This window comes from Vulpes vulpes, chromosome 10 (assembly GCF_048418805.1).
Source record: "Vulpes vulpes isolate BD-2025 chromosome 10, VulVul3, whole genome shotgun sequence".
In the NCBI taxonomy this organism is placed as follows: Eukaryota; Metazoa; Chordata; class Mammalia; order Carnivora; family Canidae; genus Vulpes; species Vulpes vulpes.
In genome coordinates, this window is record NC_132789.1 from 7602469 (window position 1) to 7611096 (window position 8628).

Consider the following 8628-nt stretch of genomic DNA (forward strand, 5'->3'; position numbering starts at 1 on the left):
CGGCTGGCGGCGGAGGCTCGGCTCCCAGTAGCCGCACATCCCACAATACACCGCTAAGGAGCCCGACCCGAGCGCTCACCCTCCTCCTCTTCCTCCTCCTCCTCCTCTTCCTCCTCCCCTCTCCTTCCTCGCCGCTTCCCCAGGCACTCTCCCGGCGGCGGCAGCTGCGCCGCCAAAGCCCCGGGCCCCAGCGGCCCCCCACCCCTCACTCGCGCGCTCCCACACTGCCTCCCCCCTCCCCGGGGGAAGGCCTTTTAATTTATTTATTCTGCTGGGACTTAGGTGGGGGGCTTGGCTGGCGGGGGAGGGGGGTCTCCTCCGGCTCTACCTCCCGCGGCTGGGGCTACCCTCCGAGCCGCGGCCGCCGCGGCGTGCGCCTGGGGCCTCCAAAACTGTTTCCAAACTGCCAAGACCGGAGGTGGGCGCGTGGGGGACCGGGGCAAAGGGCTGGGCTTTTTTTTGGGGGGGGGTGGGGTGGGAGGTGATTGTGTGTTTAGACGCTGGGAACCGTGGGGGGAGGCAAGACGACTCAAGGCGAGTTGCAATCGAGGTATCTCTGCTCCGGCTTCCTCTTCTGCCCCGAGACCCCCTCCCCTTTGGAGCTGAGCTAGGGAGGGGAAACCAGGATTTTTAACCAAATTAGCATTCACATTCCTGGGAGGATGTAGCCCTCGCCTGGACCTGGGTGATAGAGGCTTTTTGCTCCGTTTTTATTTTTGGAGAGGAGCGCCCTGTAATTGTCCTATACACATGCTTCCCCCCCCCCCCCTTCTTCCTCCAGCCTCCAGCAGAGGAGAGAGAGTCCCCCTTTTTTGCATTTATCTTTTCCTTCCCCTTTCTTTATTAAAGGTCCGGGAGTGGCGGCGGCCAATCAGCGCGCGGCTTCCATTTTGTGAGTTCAACTCCGAGGCTCCCGGGCTTCGCGAGGACGCATTTGCAGCCCCCTCTACCTCTCCTCTCGGGCGGCCGAGACGGAGGAGCCGCCTTGCTGGGGCTTCGTGGTGGTGTATTTTATATTGGGGCTCTTTTCGGGGTTTGTAATTTGGCCGTGGGTAGGTAATTGGCTGGAGCAGGGCGGCAGGGCGCGGCAGCCAATCAGCGCGCGGCTTCTATAGGGCTTGAGTTATTAGACGCTGATCTCAAAACATCGTTCATCAGACACCAAGGAGAGGCCAACAGATGAGGGGAGCCATTTTTCTGCAATGGAATTAAATGGCCAAGTGGGTTTTTCCTTTGTTGCAAATGGGGAATGTTTTTCCTTTGACTCCACCATCCAGTTCAGGACGCCTCAGTGTTGTGTTTAACATTTGTCAACAGGCTAAAGGACTCACAATTGGAAGAATGAAGAAGACTTTTTAAAAAGATCTGGATTTTTCCTTATGACTTGGAATCCATCTTTGTCTTGTATAACTAGGTCATAGCACACCATTAATGTCAGCAGTTAACAATTTTGAATTCCAAAAAACCTAAGTAAACGACATATTTAATTTTTTTTTCCTCTTTTTTTCTTGGGTGGGTGGGTGGGAGCTTGGAGCTGTCTTAATCTGTATTCTCTTGACTGAACAATAAATTTTTAAATATATATAGTTTCCTCTATTAAACACTTAAACCTGGCCATCTTATTAACTCCTTCTGCTCTCTTTTTAACAAGGTAATGTTTTAAATGTATAGCTGTAGGATTAGCGAAATGGCAGCAACAAAAAATTGTAAGCAGTTGTTATTCTTTTAAGTTTTTAAAAACCTTTTACATTGTAAGTACCCAATCCATTCTGTCCTTATGCAGTGCAGTTTCTATGTTAATGTTGCTGAGATGTCCTTAATTTTCTGAACCTTCATCTGCATGTATGTCTTTGTCGCTCTTGTCTAATATAAGCGTTTAAAAATGCTTCTAGACGATTTTGCTTTCTATAAAGCTAAGGTTTTAGCCTTTAAGCTTTTGAAAATGTTTACAGCAATAAATGCTAGTCAGTTTTCTTCCCAGTAACATGTACACTTTTCTTTGAAAATCGATCTATTTGAAGAAAAACAGCTCTGTTTTTCTCGTCTTGGTAGGGGGGTGGGTGAAGGAAAGGAAGACCTTCTCTTTGTGTACAGAGACTAAAGCCGTCACAGGAAACTAGATTAAAACTGGAAAACAAGTCCTAGCTGGTTCGAGCCAAACACCAACGTTAACTCGCGGGTATTTTCTATGGTGGTTGGGATGGCCGTGCTGCTTTTGCCTTTTGTTTGATTTGACTGTGTATTTTCGCCTTTTGTCTCTTAATGACGATCACACCATTGCTATATCCAGAGCAGTAAACAGTCCTCAGCGAAGCCGCCTTTTGCCAACCCAACCCTGGAAAGTTTGCAGAAGTGGAAGGAGCAGAAAATGCCATGAGAGTATAACTTACAAAAAGGTAACAACAAGAAAAGACACCACCATTCCCCTCCAATAATCCTAACTAAACAACCCCCCCCCCCCAAGATATTTTTTACATAACACGTCCAAAACCTACGCCCAGCTTGATCTTCCAGACTCCATGGCACCGGGCTGAGCGGGTAAGTTAAAAAAAAAAAAAAAAAAAAAAGTGCCTTTTGCCCCTTCGAGGAAATCTTTTTTCGAGCAGGCCAAGGGCTGCAGATGTTTGGGAGCTGAGGGGCGACGGAGGTTTCTGGAGCTTTATGTTTGGCAGCGGGTGGGGAGGTGTGGGGGGGCGAGGGCTCCGCAGACCCTCTGCCCCTTCTGCCCAGGAGGCGAGGGGAGGGTCTCCCCGGCGAGCTCGGGCATCCAGGGAGCCGCCTGCGGTCGTCCCTCCAGCTTTGCTAGGTCTGAGCCTTGATGGGGAGGAGGAAATTGAAGTGTTTTTGGAGGTGGGGGGCTCAAAAGACGAGGAAGCCTCCCCGCCCGGCCTAGGACCTCTTTCTCTCGTGACGGCGGGGCTCGCACGCCGAAGCCGGCTTTTCGGGGCTCCGGGGCGTGCCTGCGCTTCCTAAGCAGAAAAGGACAAAAGGCCGGCGTCCATGTTGGCACCATGACGCAGCATCTCTCCCGCCTGCCACCGAGCGGTGCCTGTTCTCCCGGCCGCGCTCGCTCCTCCCTCCCAAGCACGAGTTTTATTTTCAGGTTCAGAGCTGAGCCGCCGGCCGGGGCCGGGGCTGGGGCCGGGGCCGGGGTTGGGGCCGGGGCCGGCGGGCGGGCGGGCCGGGCTGCAAGTGCTAATGGCGGCCGCCCTCCTCCGTCCTCCCTCCTTCCCCAGTTGTCGTTGGGCGGTCCGGGCGGACGGCGGCCCCTCGCCGGGCCGGGCCCGAGAGCCCGCAGGGCGTAGCGCCCCAGGCCGGAGGGTGGTCGCGGGGACTGAGGCTGGGGCCGCGAGCCCTGGGGCGTCGCGCGCGCCGCGGCTCCCGCGCTCGCCTCCGCCGGGCGAGGCGGCCAGACGGGCGCCATTTCGCGCGCCGCCCGCGGCTCGGGCGGTGGCGGCTGCTGCGCGCCAGACGGGAGGAGGGAAGGAGGCGGCGGGGCCGGGGGGAGGGGAGGCCGGCGCGCCGCCGCCCGCGTTCCAGGCCGCCGCCCGCATGGACGCCCCTGGCTGGGGAAGGCCTCGACGACGAGCGCGGGCTCCGCCGCCGCCCCGGACCCCGCGCCGGACCCGGGGGCCCGCGCGGGCACGAGGAGGCCTCCCTGCGAGGCGCGGCCGGTCGGGGCCTCGAGGCCCCCCCACTCGGACGGCGCCGCCCGCGGCGGGCGAAGCCTCCCTCGGGGCCCGGCCCTGACCCCAGGCGGATCCCCGCAGCCTCGCCGCCTGCCCGGGCCTCGGCGCCCGCGATGGCCGAGCCCGAGGGGCGGGGGCCCCCTTGTCCCCACTTGGGCTCGAGGCCCCCGCGGAGGCCACCGACGTCCCGCCTTGGCGGCTCCGGGCACACCCTCCGACCCTGTGCCCTGGAGGCCGGGAGGGGGCGGGGAGGAGCGCGGCCTGGGAAAGCGGAGCGGGCCCTCCCCGGGACCCCCCCGGGCGGACGGCTCGGGTTAAGCCCTCGCGTCTCCGGCCCTTCTTCGGGGAGGGGATGCGGACCGGGCGGGTCTTTGGGAATGCAGATGAGCCGCCTCCTGCTGCTGGTCGCCGGGGCTGAACTTCGTGACTCAGCCACCCCCACCCCCACCCCCATCCTTTCCAGAGTGAGGGCCACGGGGCAGATGAAATAAGGGGGGGCTTTTGTGAGGCGACTTTTCCCTCCAGGAGACCCTGCCCGGTTTGTGGCCGTCCACTCCCTAACAAACCCTCCGACTTTTTCCCCTGTCAGGCTCTTGGCTGGAGAAAAGGCAGCTGCCTGGCACCCCCAGAGTGAACTATCCTCCTTTGGACAGCACGAGCAGGCCTAATGTCACTCTGACAAGAAGGTAGGTGTGAGTCCTTTCCCAGCCTGCCAGGGAGATTCGGGGGGCTTGGGAGCTCAGGGAGGGTGAGGGTGAGCACCCCAAACCCGCTGGGCTGGTTCTGCAGCCTCTCCCCCACACAGATGTGTGGGACTATGTGTGTGAAATCGGCTCCCTGCTAGGTCCATCCATCCCCGCCTGTCAGCTTCTGTTGTCAAGAGTTTGGGGTGTGCAATTCTCTGCAGTCTTGAGCGGCATAGGAGGCTGCATTTGCAAGTATTTACCAGTTGTGTGTTTTGTGGTGGGAGAGGGCCCTGGGTGCCTCTTCTGAAAGGTAGTGTCTGCTGCCAGGAAACCCGGCCCTGCTCTGGCCCTCCCTTCCTGCCCAGAGTGGGGGCGTGTGGGGTGACTGTGTGAGCTGGCCTCTTCCCCTCGGATGTCTAGCTGCTAGGGAGGTGGAGAACACAAGTACCTGAGTTTTGGGCCAGCTTCCTCTGAGAAAGAGGTTTCTTGACTCTTCTCCCCATTCCTTGGAATTCCCACGGATTCTCTGCACCATCACCACCCTCAAAAAGAATACTGTTTGTAAAATCAGACCCGGGATTTGAAACCTGGCTGGCACGTAAATACGTGCTGTGACTTTGCATGAGCTGCTTGGTCTCTGAGCCCGTTTCCCTATATTGCTTAAATGGGGCTAGGTCAGTGATTCCCAGCCCTGAGCCTGCTCGTTACAAACGTCTCCCAAGGCCCAGTCCAACAGCTTTTGATTCAGTAGGTGAGACCTGAGAACTTGCATTTCTAACAAGCTCCCAGGTAATGCGGATGGCTGCAGTCTGAGGACACCTTTTGAGAACCTCTGGGCTGGGTAACACCTGGAGGTATGGCGAGGATGGCGTTAGTGCACTTGAAACCCCATGCTCCGTGCTTGACAGAGACGTTAGCTTCCCAATAATGGCAACTCTCTCCCTATTCTCCTGATACAAGCTGGCTGCTCATACATAGTTAACTACTGTCTCCAGGAAACTCCACAGCTGGAGGTGGCGTGGCCCTTGATCTCTGATCCCTTCCCCATGTGATCTCCAGTTAGGGATTACTTTGATGAACCATTTGGGTCCAGGTGCCACTGATCCCCACCACTCCCCCCATTTGGGCTGAGGTTTGGCTTCCTTGTGGGATGAGCCCTGCCTACTTTTGCCCCACCCCTCAATGTGAAGGCTAAACCAAAGCTTGGGGGAGGGGCGGGGCTTGACCTGGAGATTTTGTTGAGAGCCATCCTGGCGGTTAATCTAGGGAGGCTCTAAATCCTGTGGCTGTTCTGGTGACCTTGGGCGAGTCTCCAGTGTGAAACGATAGTAAAGATGCAGAGTGGAAACGGGAGTGGTAGGCGTAAGTGTGATTAGGGGGCTTGGCCTCACGTTCTGGCTGCACATTAGTTGGCCTCCTTTCCCATGTGGCTGCAGGGAGTGGGGGCTGGGCTGTCTGCGAGCTCCTCCCCCACCAACCCACCCCCGAGGCACGTGGCAAAGCCTGGGGCAAAGGGGAAGACTGACTCCGTAGGCAGGGAGCCAGCACCGTTTTTCCTTCTTTGTGGTTTGAGTCGGAATGGTGGCCTCTCCTCAGCCTCACCGACTGCCCCATAATGGGGTCATGATTTGGGGTCACTCCCCCAAAAACCCAGAGAATAAAAGTGACGCACCCAAGGTCACGAGGCCACCAGTGGTAGCCAGGGTGGAGTTCCAGGTGTCTTGACTTCTAGCCCATCACCCGTGTCCATGGCACCCCCTCCCACCCCAGCTGTCTGGGTTATTTTGGGCTTCCTCTCGTGCCAGCTGTCTGCTGGCATCACTGCCAGGAAGCTGGGAAAGCAGTCTGGTTGAAAGTAGCCAGTGTGGTGCTCTTCACTCCTGGCCCCCTTCCCTTGGCTCTATGAGGGTCTCCAGTCCCAGATAAGCTGGGGTTGGTTCATCTTGTCCTTTGCTGTGGGGGGGAGGGGGAGGAAGGAGGCTCCCTCCCGTGCACCTGGCACCACACTTCTTTGCCCTTATGCGCAGGGGGGCTGGGGGGGGGGGGGCACTTTCTAAAAGTTGATGAGGCTCACGTTCTTAATATCTCAGGGGCCTCTTCCTTTCACACTGGCCTAAAATTTGAGGTTTAAATTTGGTTCTGCTATTGAGTTGATTATTCATTCAACCCCCTTGATCCTCAGGTGACTGGCGTGTTCCCTGAGGGTGTCCTCTGACCCTTTAGATAGAGTCCTTAGGGTTCCCAGAGACGGGGGTCTTTCTGTCCCATGGGCGTCCGGTGGCTAAATAATTGATTTAAACTTCGCCTCTCCCAGCCCCAGGCTGGAGAGCCATAGCCGGCTTCGGAACTATTAGGGAGCAATTAGGTGCTAAACTGGTCTGGGTATGATTTCGGGGAAGGAGAGGTGTCCTTGACGACCTGTAAGGGTCATACTCCCTCCTCACTTCCAATTCTTCTTTACCTCTTTCACCTTTTTTTTTTTTTTTTTTTTTGTACCCCCACCCCACACCCATCACCTGGGGCAGGGAGAGGCGGAGCAGCCTGTCTGTCCTCTGGCCGTGTAGTTCCTCCCGGCTCGGGCTGGCCCCGCCCCCTAGTCACGGAGCGAGCTCCGGGCGGGGCGCTCCTGGCGCCAATCCGGTGGGGCCAGCCTGGAGAGGGCCACGCCAGCGGAAGGGCGGCCCAAGGCTGGGAGGTGGCTGGACCTGCCTTGCTACTGGACACCAGGGTCCCGCCTCTTCCGGCCCATCCAGCGTGAGCCCCAGCCTGGAATACGACCTTTCAGACCCTCTGGGTGGAGACTGCCTCTGCCCAGACTGTGGCAAGAGGCGCCCCGCCATCTTGGAGGCCGCCTGGGTCCAGCGCCGTCTCCAACTGGCCAGTGACCGCAGCAAGTCCCCGCCCCTCCGGAAGCTAAGGTCTCCCCATGTGAAGCAGGAGGAATGTGGACGATGACCTTTTGAGCTGTTTCTGAGCCTGGCTTTGGAGGGGGAGCTTTCTGTGTTCCAGCACGACCTCCCCACCAGCACCGCCAGGTACTGAGCCCTGGAGAGAGTCCTTGACTCACAGTCAGCCCCTGGCCACCTCCCATCTCTGGTACCTCAAAGAATTAGCTCAGTTTCTTCTGCGGCCGCTGGGTTGGATGACCCCTCAGGAGTGAGGTGACCTCCTAGGATGTTCTCAAGTACCGGGGCAAGAGAAGCTGGAAGAATTGTCCTTAACTTCCACATCCTAACCTATGCTTGGTCAGACTTTGCCCCGACAAGACAGAAGTGGATCTGGCCCTTACTTCTCTTCTGGGCTCAGCTGGCCTTATGGCAGGAGGCACAGGCCAAATGAGTCCACGCCACTCATGCTACCTGGCGTGCTCCCCTAGGCTTCGGTGTCCAACAGCTCTATGGCAAGAACCAATTTAAGGACTCTTGCTTGCTTTCCTAAACCTCTCCAGGAATTCCTTGTGAATAAAAGGTGAATGACTTGGGGCCTCAGAACATCTCAGGTAAGGGAGCAGGGCTCCCAGAGCATGCGAGCTGGCCCTGCTCAGCGGGCCTGCCCTGGCCCAGCTGCCTCTGAGGAAGCTCTCAGCAGCTGGCCTGGCTCCTGGGTATTTTTAGGTACAGATCCAGCCCCTGCACCACTGGAGCGGAGTCCAACTCAAACACTCCAGGCCGGGTGGGGCTGGGGTTCTGCCAGCCTCCTGGTGATGCAGGGGTGGGTGGGTGTGCCGGGGCCAGTGTCAGCTGTTCTGCCTACATGCAGGCAGGGCCGGGAAGCCTCATTTTTCTTTCGCCCCGAGCGCCCCCCACCCCCTAGTTTGGTGGAAGCCATGTGTTCTGTCTTAAGTTGAGATCGGAGCGCCATTTCTCAGGAGAGAAAATGGAAACTGAGGTCCCAGATTTTGAGGAATGTCAGGAGGTGTGGTTAACCCCCAGGTGGCAGTTTGCTCAGAGTGGGTTGACCCTCCTAACTGAATCCCCCCGGCCCCTCATTCTCTTGCCCTCCAGGCCCTCCCTGAGCCTCAGGGTCAGATCCAGGGCTGGCTGGAAAGGTAAGTGGTTCTCCCCTCATTCGGAGGCCTCCTTCATCCTTCCTCTCCTGCTGGTCTCAGGCTGCCATTACAGACACATACCCCCAGCCCTGCCTCACCAGCCAGCCACAGCTCCTCTTAGATCACCAGAGAGAGCTTGAGTACCTGGCTTTGGCTGGGCACTTCTTTTCAGGAGCTTTCCTCTCTTGAGCCTGGCAGAAAGGCC

The 8628-nt window shown here is 57.8% G+C and overlaps 1 long non-coding RNA gene across 1 annotated transcript; it reads left to right on the plus strand.

Moving 5' to 3' along the window:
- Positions 1–2172: 2172 nt before the first annotated feature.
- On the plus strand, positions 2173–8628 carry LOC112935181 (uncharacterized). The gene is made up of 3 exons (XR_011994634.1): positions 2173–2396; positions 4279–4375; positions 8380–8628. It is a non-coding gene; the product is annotated as an uncharacterized lncRNA (long non-coding RNA).